Source organism: Dipodomys spectabilis, unplaced genomic scaffold (genome assembly GCF_019054845.1).
Source record: "Dipodomys spectabilis isolate Male_0828 unplaced genomic scaffold, ASM1905484v1 ptg000183l, whole genome shotgun sequence".
Taxonomy (NCBI): Eukaryota; Metazoa; Chordata; class Mammalia; order Rodentia; family Heteromyidae; genus Dipodomys; species Dipodomys spectabilis.
In genome coordinates, this window is record NW_024870860.1 from 1,779,142 (window position 1) to 1,793,508 (window position 14,367).

Genomic DNA, 14,367 nt, shown 5'->3' on the forward strand with positions numbered 1-14,367 from the left:
CTACAGTGCGGAGACTACTTTCCAAAAAGGCCACTCATATAAATACTAAGGATGAGGATGAGTATACCCCTCTTCATCGAGAAGCCTACAGTGGACACTTAGATATTGTCCATGAGTTGGAAGCTCAAGGCAGACAGTCATGCAATAACTGTGAATAGCTGGACACCCTTGCACAGTGCTTATATGTGGAATAATACCAGAGTGGTTTCTTTCTTACTTCATCATGATGCAGATACAAATGCCCAAACTAAAGTCCTCTTGACCACCTTGCATCTTGCTGCTGGGAATAGAAATAGCAAAGATATGCTGTATCTACTTCTGTTGAACAATTATATCAAACAAGGTCTGAAGAACAACTTGGAAGAAACTGCATTTGATATTGCCAAAAGGATAAGTATGTATCACTACCTCTTTGAAGTTGTGAAAGGCTTTACAAATTGTTCTCATAAATCGTAATGGTTTGGTTAAGTTCCTTAAATTTCAAAAATGCCAGTTCATCCTTTGTGTCCCTCCAAAAGTCCTAATGGTTTGGTTAAGTTTCTTAAATTTCAAAACTGCCAGTTCATCATTCATATCCCTACAAAATATTTTCACAATGCAAAGCAACAGCAATATTTTACTTTAAAAAATCATGGATTCCATGTTATTCTTCCAAGTGAATTGCATGACATTGATGTCAAAATGTATTCAAGAGTTGTTTGTATACATCTATAATGTTATTTGCAGAGTTTGTGATTTTTTTGAATCAGAAATAATTTTAACTTATCTGTGGAAATGAATAGTATAGAAACTTAAGTTATTCCTAGTGCTTGTCTGAAAAAAGTATATCTATGTTTGTATAATGTCCATAATCCATTTCCTTCTTTCCTAGATATAATATTTTGAATTCTACATTGTTTTATAATATATAGGTTAATTAATAAATGTGTCCATTCAAATTGCATTCCATATAGAAAAAGTTTAAGATTCCTTTTTTTCCCTAGGTCCTTATAGTATTTTATTTCTTTGGGATAAGATGACAATGTTATCTAATTTCAAGTTTTGTAAAGGTTATGCTATGTAATGGCCTTTCTAAGGTGAAGATTTAAACACCGATGTCAAACTAACCTTTAATTCTATGAATTATATGTGCTGTTACACTTGTACTTTTGTAATCAACTTTTTAATAACTGTTTTTCTTTTCATGCATCTGAAAAATCAAAAATATGGAGTACTTCACAAATTTTTATATTATCCTTGTGCAAGTGCCATGTTAATCTTGGTATTGTTGTCATTTGGTAGACCTGCTGCTGAAGCATGTAGTATCCTCTAAATTTAAGTAGCTAATGATGCAATCTTTATACAGGCATATATCCTTGGTTGCCTATTTGTAACAATGAACCCTTATTGTTCCTAAAAATGTTATTGATCTTATTTCTCTAAATTTCTGTTTATAGTGGAAAAAACTTATATTGTTTGGTGGATTGCTCACATTTGCAATTTTTCTGTCAATTACTATTTTGTCTTTTTCATTTTAAATTTGATCATATTTTGAAGCCTTTATAGCTAAGTCCAAAGGTGATGGCTTTTCAAGTACTTACTTATCAACTGAGTTAGCTTTGTGGAGCTAATGGATTCAAAGTAAGCCTTCTTAAAAGCTACTTCGAAATTTCTGCAGCTTAAAATTTCCAAAATGAGGTCTCAATGGCACTAATGTCTACCTGATCCTTTACCCTTCTTCCATGTAGGAAGAGACCAACCAGAATATCTTACCGTGAGAACATAGATTGTCTTACTGGAACAAAACTGATCTTAGTTACAAGGGATCACAGAGAGATGAACATTTGAGAACGAATTATTCAGAATAGAAGGTATTTTATAAAAACAGGCATGAGGATGAGTATACCCCTCTTCCTGGGGAAGCCTACAGTGGACATTTAGACCTTGTCCATGAGTTGGTAGCTAAAGGCAGATATTCAAATATTTTATTAAAATACCTTTGTTTATTATACCAAACATTTCAAAAGTAGCTAAAGCCAAGAAGGTGAAAATATTGTTCATATGCATGATTACCTAATGTCCTAGCCTGTCTACATTCCAACCAGGCAGGAACTTACACTACTGACTTTGTATCAACAAATATTTTCATAGCTCCTGGACAAGTCCATATGTTTCTCCTCGATATTAGGCCTTAAATTGGTAATGTTTTAATCACAGTGTTTCCTCTTGCCTCTAGGCTGTAAATCTCGAAATGGTAAAGCTTTAGATCTAACTCTACCAAAAACTGAGGTAGAGATAATGGAACAATACTTTAAAACGGAGTTGCCTTTGATACGCTAACCACAACGGAACAATGGAAAATAATTCCTTATATCATATATACTTATATATTTTTATTTATATGTGTTGATCTTAAATTTCACACAGTGAAACTTACTAGAATTAGATGATAATTTGACAACTAAATTGATATTTATTCCCATAAATAGATTAGAATATAAATAATTAGGTTTAGAATATTAGAGTATAAAAAGTATCAATGCAATGTCTTCGGTATAAATTTGTGATACCTTCTAAGTGTTCTTGGTCTTCTGAATTCACATGGTAAAAAAACAGTATTGTTTTCCTCTAATCTATAAAGTATTTTACCCTGTTGCTCTGTTTATTGTTTTAAGTCTCTGGTCCCAAACTGTTTTCCTCCATATTTCTGAAGCATTCTTACTGATTTTACCAAAATTTTGCTGATATGAAGTCTAAAAGCTATTATTCTTCTGCAGGACCCACAGGTCCTAGGATACCAGGTCCCAGGTATCTACATCATCAGATAACAAGAGCAAGACTTCTCACCTAGGCCCATGCAACATGCCAACAGTAAGTAAATGAAGACCTGTCTCAATTTCTCATTTCTTATAATATTTCAGGTCCTTAATTCCTTGCAAGATTTAGCTGTAAGCTATTGTGAAATGCAAGTCAATTTAAAATGAAAGATGAGATCATAAAATATGAGAGAAAGTACTGTAATTCAAACTTTCAATTTACAGATGACAAGCCTATTTGAGTGAACAAAATCACAAATATCACAAGATTATTTTTAATACCTTCTCCTAATGATTAATGAAAGATTTCATCCCAGCATAAGTAGGCCAAAAATACTTCCTGGAATGGTAGATCCATACATGGTCTACCAAGGCTAGGAAATCTTGACTTAGAGGTCAAATATAATTTAGAAAAACTTTAATTGAAAAGATCCTTAGTGCTTCAAAAAACTGTTACTTCAGTAAAACTTGGTTCTGTAGTATAAAAATGTTGTCATTCTCAAACCAATGATAACCTACATTTAATCTTCTGAAAGTATAGTCCTTTTCAAATAAACTTTTTAAAATCACATTCACCAGAATAACACTTGACAAGTAGATGATAGTGACATTACAAGTTTTTCAATGTAGGGGCAAGTTACAATAGAATTGATTTATTTACCCAGCACTAATCCCAAACAAGTTCAACCATTCATTAAATTGTAGAAATATTACCCCCCACACCATTGGCGTTGTTCAGTAGATGCCTTCCCGAAATGTGTTAAACAGATCAGCATCCCATATTTCAAACCCAAATATAAGCTAATAAAGTAAATTTCATCACATAAGAAGGTACATTTTAAAAAGTCACCAATAGTTGCCTTATCATTTGTTGTTTTATGTTTTCCCTGTCTAACATAGTAAGAAATATGACTTTAAGTCTTGAATATGGGTACTCATCAGAGATGTGACAAACACAAAATCTGTCTTCTATTTCTATCATATACCTCTATAGTAGTAAATCTTAGTTTTCTTCTTTTTCCAAATAAATAAAATAATCACACCATTTTACAAAGCCATTTATAAAAATTAGTACAATAAATTCTAAGCCATTTTTAAACTTTTTTGTTGACTAAAGATTAATCTTCCAAATTGATGAGAATAAAATCATGTCTAGGTGCTTCACATCTCCAGTCTTGCAAATGAATTATGGAAATATAAGCTGACATCACTTCATGTATATGCGGGATTGAAACTGCATGGGATGTATATAAACCTTTCAAAATATTAACAGACAGTTTAACAGAATGACTATCAGGAAATTGAAACCTGAGAGGAATAATAGTAAAGACATAGAATGAATGAAAAATGGAACAAGGGCAAGTATATGTAGAATACTCAATATACACATGTAATAAATGAAGTGGTAAATCTGAAATAAATCTTGGAGAAGGGGTTGGTTGAGAATGATAGAAGGAGTAACTCTGATCCTGGACCATTTGATAATTAGATGGACATATTTAATTGTAACATACTTGCACAACCTTTTGAAATTCAGTTAAAAAACACAACAACAAACAAAAAACACAAAAATCGCAACCAAACAGCAATCTCTAGAGAGTATGAATATGACCTATCAAAATTTTAAGCAGTTAATGAAGGGCAGTCTTGGGAAAAGCAAACAAAGCTGTTCAAAGAGGGCAGTTTGGGGTAGGGGAGAATTTAGAACAGATTAAGTACATTGTCAAAGGTTATAAAGCACCTACATCTACTGCAAATATTTTCATCTGCGAGTGCTCTTTGTCTGAACTGGGCACTCCAGTCATGAGGCACACTTGATAGCTGTGAAGATAGAATGGAAGAAACAAGATCAAGAACGCATTATTCCACTGGAGAGAAAACATTTCTCTATGTTTTCTCTCATCTGTCTTCATTACTCTTTTTTCATACCTTTATTAAAGTCAAGTGATTTTGAATTATATCTTTCCTTCTTTGTTCTGGCAAAGTAATTGTTCAAAATATTTCACTAAATTTTATTTCCCATTATTTTCTATCATACTGTTTACTTGTCCAAGTGAGTCCATTAAACTTCCCATTTGCATTTGGTTGCCACGAAAACTCAACATCTATGTTAATGAGGATAAACTGTAATGCAAAACTTTGTCTCCAAAAAACCAGTCCAAGAACCTGTAATCACAAATATTTAGCTATAATTTTTTTCTTTTACTTTGAAAATCTTTTCGTGTCTAAAGTGCCCTCAAAAATAAATACTCTACCTTGAGAGCATTGGCACCCACCCCTGGGTATCTAGACAGGGAACAGACCTAAGAAAGGAAACCTCCATTTTCAAAAGTGTATCATTTGGGGTTGAGGAACACCAGCGAACTCTTCATTTGTTTGTTTTGCTTTACTTGATAATGTAAGCCAGTTCTTGAACGGCAGTAGATTAAAATAAATTTAGGGCATTAAATAAAAAATAAATAAATAAATAAATACTCCACCACTTTTTGCTTCAATCACTTCTAACCTCAAAGATATATTTTGCTAACAAGATGCTTAGAAGAAACCGAAGAATACTCCACTTTTATCTTCTCTCTTAAGACTCTCCTTAGATACCATATAGAGAACAGTGAAGTTATTCTTTGCAGAATTATTTCAATAGATTATTTTTCTCATGGTCTTGCGTTTGCTCAACAAGATGTATGGAGAAGAATAAAGTTAAATCACCCATTCCTTGGATTACAGTGTCTGTTACAAAGGCAATACTTCTATGTCCTACTTCTCTGTTCTCCTCTTAGCTCTTGACTGATTTCCAATTAATCACAGCTTCTTAGGTTCAGGTCTAGTAAAGCTGAAGGACTATAAAGCCTTCCGCACTACTATATCTTCATGGTTTCTCTTTCAAAACTCTTTTATTTGGATGTGGAATTTATTTTCATGTCTTCAATATGTTCTGCAATACACTGAGCCAAATAGACTCTGTAAAATCACTTTAGGTAGCAAAAACATTAAGACAATCTATATGAAAAAGTTATGGTCTCCCTCCAGTGCAGAAGCCAATACGCTTAGCTAAGGCTTCTAAGAACACATTTTCTTACCTTTTCAATATTCTCAATTCTTTTCTGATCCCAAAAGTTTTTGGCTTATGTAATAAGAGAAGTCTTCACTATCTCATGTTAATAAGGATATTATATTTTTGAGCTACTTAGAAATGTGAAATCATTGGTTTGATGTATCCAATCAGATTTTTTTCAGTGTTTCACTGCTTCATGTGGAAAGATATTGTGGAAAGTATTACAAACAGAAAAGTGTAAACCCAATACCTTCTTTCATTGTGGAGGACACTCTCTCCCTAAATAATTTGAACCAAATTATCTTTTTCAGAAAATTACTGTTTGGTAATTAAAGTCAATTCACAAATTTTCATTTCTTATTTTTTTTAATATTTGAGTTTAAATACCACTACAACCTTGTTTTCACACAGTAAGAGTATTTTTCCTGGTTAAGGTCAATTCTCAAGGGAATCTACATGATTTACAGCAAGGTTTGTGAGGCTTGTTTATTCAGTTTGAAAATGAGCCATCTTACCCACATTGCTCCCTCTCAGCTAAGTCTCTATGGATTTCTTTACATGAAAACCTATTTTCCCAGGTAATATTAAATTTTCTTAATAGGTTAAGTTGTGAAAAATTTCAACAATTAAAATTTACCTGTCATAAATTTTTAAACTTTTTTGAAATTCCTTTATCAGAATCACGAATTCACCAATCCTAATTCCACCTTTACCATAAAAACAATTAATATATTTTTCCTGATATACTGTCCATGAAACTATTATTTTCCAGTGGCTTTGTTATGCATGTATATGATCATATAAGCGGATGCTGAGCAAAATGAACTCCAAGCTATGGAAACAGAGATATTTATTTGCAGTTGTTGTTTGTACTGTACAATGAGGTTTCTATTTTCTTTGGGATTTTCCTCTATGGTTTATCCCCTGCTGTATTTGATTTTGGTACCCTGTGTATTGAGCATGCATTTACCTTAATTAGGGAAGGGAACAGGAACAACAAAATGGCGAGACAGAGGACAAAGGGCAAACCAATGCAATAGCAATACTCACAAGACAATAAGTTGGAAATGTACATTACAACTTGTGAGGCATATTGGGGTGAAGTAAAACTGTGAGAAAAATGAGAGAGTGGGTAACAAGTTTGAAAAGTTGTGTTTTCTCTAGCTTACAATTGCTGTAACCCCACTGGCCATCACTTTGACATTAAAATTAAATTTAAAAAATAAGCTGCATGAAATAAAATTTCACTGTATTGGTATAGTAAATATTATTCTTTATGTAGTAACTTTTTTTTAATTTAATTTAATTTTATTTGTGAACATACTGTACAGAGGAGTTACAGTTACATGGGCAGGATAATGAGTACATTTCTTACCAAGCATTGCAGCCTCCTCCTTTGTTTACCCTTCACATCCCTTCCCAGCCTCCCCCCTCCCCCCTAATCCCAATCCTTCTCCTTCTCCTGCTTCCCCCCCTTCCCACCCCAAAATCAGTACTATTTGGCATCTAATTTGAATTTTAATCAAAGGGCCATCAACTTGAATGTTGCCCAACTAGACAATATTTTCACAATATACTTGCCAATATTTTGAAAAAAGAATAAATGTAGTACTTTCTCTTGCTAAAACAGAAAACATTTTAATTCTACGGAAACCCAGAACTTTTAAAAGTAAATAAGTTGTTAAGAGGACAGAATATATGTGTTCTTCAAAATTCTTATGACTAATAACTACTCATTTTGAAATAATGAACACTCCATATCTGAGAGAGTCAAAATAATACTTGTTTGCATGTTATGAAATTCTACAATAGATGCATTTTCCAATGGGGTGTTACAGATAGAGAAGTGAACAGAAAAATAGCCACATTCTGAAATAGTATAAAACTATGAAACATCAGTTATAATTAATTCTTCAAGAGTAAGCAATTATTTATCAGATTAAGCTATTATTTCTATGACCATCAATCCCAAGGTTTATGCAATAAAGTCATCTGAGACCAACAGTTTCCAACTTATAGGGTGTAACTCAAAATTCCCTTAATTCACATCACGAATAGCTTATCTCCATTGTGAAAAAATACTACACCTCTGCTAATGTGATACCCTCCGTGTTCTGGAAAAAGCACCACAATAAACTGGGTTGCATCATTTTTCCTCTACTGGTATTCTTGCAAATATTATTTATATTTATACTTTTTTAACTATCATAGATAAACAGAATGCTAATATCAGAAGATTACATTTCAAAGCCCACCCAGGCAGGAAGGTTCCCTAGATTCTTATCTCCAATAAACTTCTCAGCAAAAGCCAGACACAAGTGGTACTGAGGTTGAAGTGGTAGGGCACGAGCCTTGAGCATAAACAGCCTCAGAGACAGTGTCCATGCCCAGAGTTCAACCCCTAACACAAAACAATAAAACAAAAACAAAAACAAACCTCAAACCTAGCATTTTTCTCATTGTATACAGAGACACATAATTAAGGAAATTGCTTCCTGTGTTACATACAGGTAGAAGAAAGAAGAATTCACACAATTATTCTCTTCATACAATGTTATACCAAAGCCTCAAAAAATTGCCCTTTTTCTAAATTTATAAATTAATATAATCTATTGTTGGCAACTCTGTCTACATTATTCACATTATCGTTCTATACATGAACTGTTTGAAATATCTATTAACAGAGTTCTAATTATAACTCTCTTGAAAGTATATTCCAGGCAAATAGAATGTAAGAAACATTTGTAAATTTTTCAATTAAACCTTCTACTTCAAAAGAATTTTGTAGTATCCTATAGAATATGAAATTACAAACAAAACCAAAATACATATTTTAAATCTAAACTCTAATTTAGCAAGATCTATAAAGTCCTACATTAGAAGAACTTTGCTATATCTCCATGCTTAATCTTTTGTAATCCTTCATCCTTTTCTTGGAATCCAAAAGAATGATGATTTCTTACTTTTTCAAATTTTGGATGGGAATCATGAGCCATTTTGCATCTAGGAATGTTCTGTAATGAAGAGACCATTTAAAAGCACAACTGAGGATTATATAGGAAACTGAGGAGTAATAGGAAACGACTTCTCAAAACATAATGACAAAATTAGCCCAACCTTCCAACTGCGTATTCCTTTCTTGTTTGGTTTCTTTTATTAAGACAAAATTATACTACCTGGTCCAGGAAGTGTATCACTATGCAATTCTAGTCTCTTAACTCCTGTCAGTCTGAGTGCTAGAATTCTAGGCTTGTAGCACATTTACCCGCCATACTTTCTTGCTTTATTTAATCTAGATACAGACTAGCAATTCTGAACTTCTCCAATGATATCATCTACTAGACTGCTCCGACTGTTCATGTACTATTTTAAAAGATGTTCTAACATTTCACAGAGGATATGATCATTTTCAGATACACCTGTAGGGTCTCTGATTCATACCTCCATGGATCTGATCCTTTCATAATGATTACTTGACTCTCTTACTATCTCTGGTCCCTATCTATGTAATATTCTTAAACTTTTTTTGAAGAAACTTCACTTGAGGACTTTCTAACATTAAAAATTATCACTTGATTCTAGTCTGACTGAGGACATATTATCTATTGTTTTCTAACTTTTCTATATATTCTGAGAATTGCTACATTTGTGTATTTGTGTGTGCACATATAAGTGCCTCTGTGTTTATGTGTATGTATGTATGCAAAAGCCTCAAGCTCTTATTCATCCATCTTTCTCATGACTGGTATTCCATCACTTGAGCCATTCTTCTAATACAGCTTTTGGCTGGTTAATTATAAATAGTGTCTCAAAGACTGTTCTCCCCTGGCTGGATGCTAACCTGAGCTGAATAGCAGAGGGACAGCGCCCAGGACCAGAGTTCAAGTGCCAAGACCACCACCAACAAAAAATATATAAGTAAAAGAAAGAAAAAAATGTGATTCTATCCACCAGTTCATGGCTAGTATAATCCCTGCTCTCTCAAGATGGACTTTTTTTTTTCCAGTTAAGTCCATGATCTTATATCTGACTTGCATTGTAAACAGAATTATTCTTCCATTCTACTTTCTACAAATTTGCGTGATTAACAAGCGTGATTTAGAAAGAGAGTGGCCTCATACTTCGTATTCCACGTAGGAGTAATGCTTTCCCTATATCACTCTCATAAATCTACATACTGGACTTGGCTTTATTATTTCAATGTTGTCTTATTTATAGAGTCTTCTATAGTGTAATGAACCCTTAAACATAAACACAGAACTTCTCTTTCTCCTATTATTGCTATTGTTTCCCTTACTGTTAATTCACGTACACTTGGGAAATAATGTGCAGCATATATACTCATAAAAAAAATGATCTGAGAACCTTCCTCCCATTTAAAATTCGCCTTAATTTACAGAGCATTTACAAAGTTTGAACTCAATATACTCATGGATAAAGTATTTATAAGCAATATAAATGGCATTTTCTCTTTACTAAGTTGTCTCTGAAACACGTGTTACATCAGGTCCAAAGGTGTCCTTGTGTTATTTCGGTGAAGCCAGAAAACATTCATTATACCACAAGCAGCACCATTGATTGTTCCTGGAAGTAACTGTTACTGGATGTGGAAACTGATCCTAGGAGGGGAATGGAACACAGAGGATTGACAAAGTTCAAGTTAACTTGTGTTTTCCTTTTTATTGTATAAGAAAAGGACAAAGATGGCGACAAAGCAGTAGGGAAACACCAAAGCTCTCCCCAACCAAAAAGAGAGTTCGAGTTCTAATGCTTAATCTCCCCAAGAGACCGACAACAACAAAAAGATGAACACTCAGAGACAAACAGGAGGTAGAAAATAACAAAAAAGAAAGATAGGAAAAGAAGAATTTCAGAACAGAGAAGAGCAGAAGACCCCTCCCCTAACATTCACTGGTCACATGGCAGCATGCCAAGCCGTGGCCAGCCAGCATGGCGGGGCCTGCCAGAGTCCCAGAGACACAGGGGGCTGCCTGCAGATCACCCGCACAGAAGCCATGTGAGGTACAGGTTTATAGACCTTCTGATCACCACAAATAGAGAAACCTACCAGCTGGGAGTCTCCACGAAAATCCCACCCCCATCCCTCACTCTCCATCTAAGCAGAGAGTCTCCATCCCACCAAAGCTGCCCTTTACCGGCAGTTCAACAAAGGGAGCTGCCTGCAGATAGCACAGAAGCCACCTGAGGTACTGGTGTCAGACCCGCTGATTGCGACGACCTGGTGGGGGCCGCCAGGGTCCCAGAGACACAGAGGGCTGCCTGCAGATCACTCATGCAGAAGCTGCCTGAGGTACCGGTGTCAGACCCACTAATTGGGACAACCCGGCGGGGGCTGCCAGGGTCCCAAAGACACAGGGAGCTACATGCAGATAACTCGCACAGAAGCCACCTGAGCGTGGACACTGTGGACCTGACAGCTTCGGCAGAGACAGAAGAGAAACACAGAGACACCACCCCTAGCCCAGCCTGCAACCACCCCAACTGAACTCGGATTGCAACAGCAACTGACAACCTACACCACACAGAAACAACTAGCTCCAGGGTGAATACCCCACAGGGGACAGTGTATCCCTCAAGGGAGACCAGATCTGGAGGGAATCCCCAGACCCTGACCCAAACTCCCTACCCCAACACCCGGACCACAGGACCCCCTAAAACTGGGAACTGTTCGAGAGCTCCACCGGCCCTGGGAGCACACTCTGCTGGCCAGGCTAGAGCAAGAGCACCCCTGGAAGGGAGCTTAAACACCCAAGCCAGGAACAGCGCCCCTGGGTCAAGACAACCAACAGTCGAAGAAATTTAAACTCTGTACCCCAGACTGCATAACCTAGGTGGTATACACAGCAGCACAGGACTAATGTGCGTGCCTCAGGCAGGGGGCCAGAACCAGGCCTGGCGATCCGGTGCCTGAACAACAGAGCCAATTCCTCCCAACTGAGCGTACGCCTCAGCAGAGGGATGAAAAACAGGGAACTTGGAAAGTACATCTGTGACAATAAAAGACCTCGAGGCTCAGGACAAGAGAAGCCCAAACCCCACCAAAACCCAACCCATATACTCTAGGCTGGGATTGGGCAACACAGGCCACCAGCACCTCATAGTAGGCAGGAGCTCAGGCTGGTAAGGTGGCTCAGCAGTAGAGTGATAGTCTTTGGTCCATGAGGCCCTGGATCTGATTCCTCAGCAACACATGAGCAGAAAGGGTCAGAAGTGGTGCTGTGGCTCAAATGGTAGGGTGCCAGCCTTGAGCTGAAGAGCTGATGGACAGCACCCAAACCTAGAGTTTAAGCCCACAACTGGCCCCCACAAAACCAAACAAACAAACAAAAACTTCAGGAGCCCATAGCCAACTCCAGCATCTGGGAGAGTACATCCAGAGCATCTGATCTTGTCAAGAGCACTCGTAGGAGCAAACATCAGCAGTCTAGGGTGCTCAACCCTTCCAAAGGCGGAAATTGCCAGTGATCTACAGCAGAGAGCCGAGAATCTTGTGTAGGTCAGACCAGCAGCTGGAAGTTACCCCCAACAGAACCCAGATCAGGCACAGACTCTCTCTACCAATACAGAATCAGCAACCAAGCAAAAACAGACACAACAAAACAAAATTGCAAATTAGTCTCCAATAACCCCTGAACCCACATGAGAAAATCACAGAGAAAAATTACAAGGTTTATCACTACCCAGGATAGCAAGCTATCCTCAATAGCCAGCAGCCAAGCAGGGGAGAGCCCCAGTGGGAGCAAAACAGGAATGGAAGACAAAAACTACATCCAAGGGTTGCTGAGGCAATGACTCAAGAAATAAAGCAAGAAATAGATCAGAAATTGAAAGAGCACAAGGATGAACTATCAAAAGAGATACAAGATATCAAACAGGAATGCATTCAAAAATAGAGGCTGCACAAAGCTCAGTAAGGAGTGAGATAAATGCCAAATTAGAGGTAGTACATGCCTCATTAAGAGATGAGATCCATAGTTTGAGAACCAACATCGAATCCATAAAGGAATCCATTTCCTCCATGCAAACGACAATAGAAGCCACGGTCAACAGAGTGAACGAAATGGAATGTAGTGTGTCAGATACAGAAGACAGAATACACCAACTGGAACAAAAAGTGACAGATATGGAAAAATCACTCAAATTAAGCCAAAGGGAAATTCAAGAGAAAGAAGATAATGCCAAGAAACTTAACCTTCATATAATTGGAGTGGACGAAGGTGAGGAATTTCAGAGCAAGGGAATACAACACCTATTCAACAAGATAATGGGTGAAAATTTTCCCCACCGCAAAAAAGAACATCTTACCTATGTAACAGAAGCATATAGAACACCCAACAAGCAAAATCCCAGGAGAAACACTTCTAGACACATTGTAGTAAAAAAGATAGATCTGAATAATAAGGAAACAATCTTGCATGCAGCAAAAATGAAGAAGGAGCTATACAACAATGGAAAAAAATTTAGAATCACTGCAGCTCTCTCCACACAAACACTGAATGCAAGAAAGGCCTAGGAAAGTACCATACGAGCCCTGAGAGCCAATAACTGCCAATACAGACTGATATACCCAGCAAAGCTAGGATTCACATTTGATGGAGAGCTGAAAATTTTTAATAGCAAAGAAAAACTAAATGAATATATAAACATTAAGCCAGCATTACAAACAATACTAAAAGAAGGAACACAACCTGAAGAAAGCAACCAGGAACTTGTACCCGCACCAGATAGGCAGTAATAGAAGTCTAACTGGGCAAGCACAGGAGGAAAGGAAAGAAGAAAAAGTTAGGAAAACAGGGAATGATAGGGACCACAATGCATCTCTCTGTAATATCACTTAATATTAACGGGCTTAATTAGCCAATCAAAAGAAAAAGACCTGCAGATTGGATCAGAAAACATGACCCATCCTGTTGCCTTCAGGAGACCCACCACTCAGCCGAACATACAAGCAAACTCAGAGTGAAGGGTTGGAAAAGAATCTACCAATCAAATGTCCCCCGTGAGAAAGCTGGTGTAGCAATCCTGATATCTGACAAAGTAAACTTTTCATTAAAATCAATCCAAAAAGACAAGGACGGACACTGCATATTAATACAGGGAACAAACCAAGAGAAGGATATTAGCATCATCGTAATAACAATTCACTTAAATAATTGTTTTTCTTCTTCAGAACTATTAGTAGAACCATATTTAATCCTAGCTATTATATAAACAGGAATAGAATTTTTCTTGTCTTATTTTACTCTTTTTGACTTGGTCAAATTTTCCTGATTTTGTAGACCTGGTTTTTCTGCATGAATAATTTTCAGGGCATTTCTGCATATTATGTATAATAAAATTAAGAGATTTCCGGTCAAAGAAAACAACTCAGAATTCTTGAGGTTACTGACTATACACTGCACTTGGCACTGCATTTGTCATCTTGGTGTTACAACAATAGACAAACTATATTGAAAGTTGCGTTCTTTTTGTTTTCCCATTTCGAGCCATATGAAGCAT

The 14,367-nt window shown here is 36.4% G+C and overlaps 1 pseudogene; it reads right to left on the bottom strand.

Moving 5' to 3' along the window:
- Window positions 1-1,199: 1,199 nt before the first annotated feature.
- LOC122121119 lies at window positions 1,200-1,298 on the bottom strand (annotated as a pseudogene).
- Between the last annotated feature and the right edge of the window lie 13,069 nt (window positions 1,299-14,367).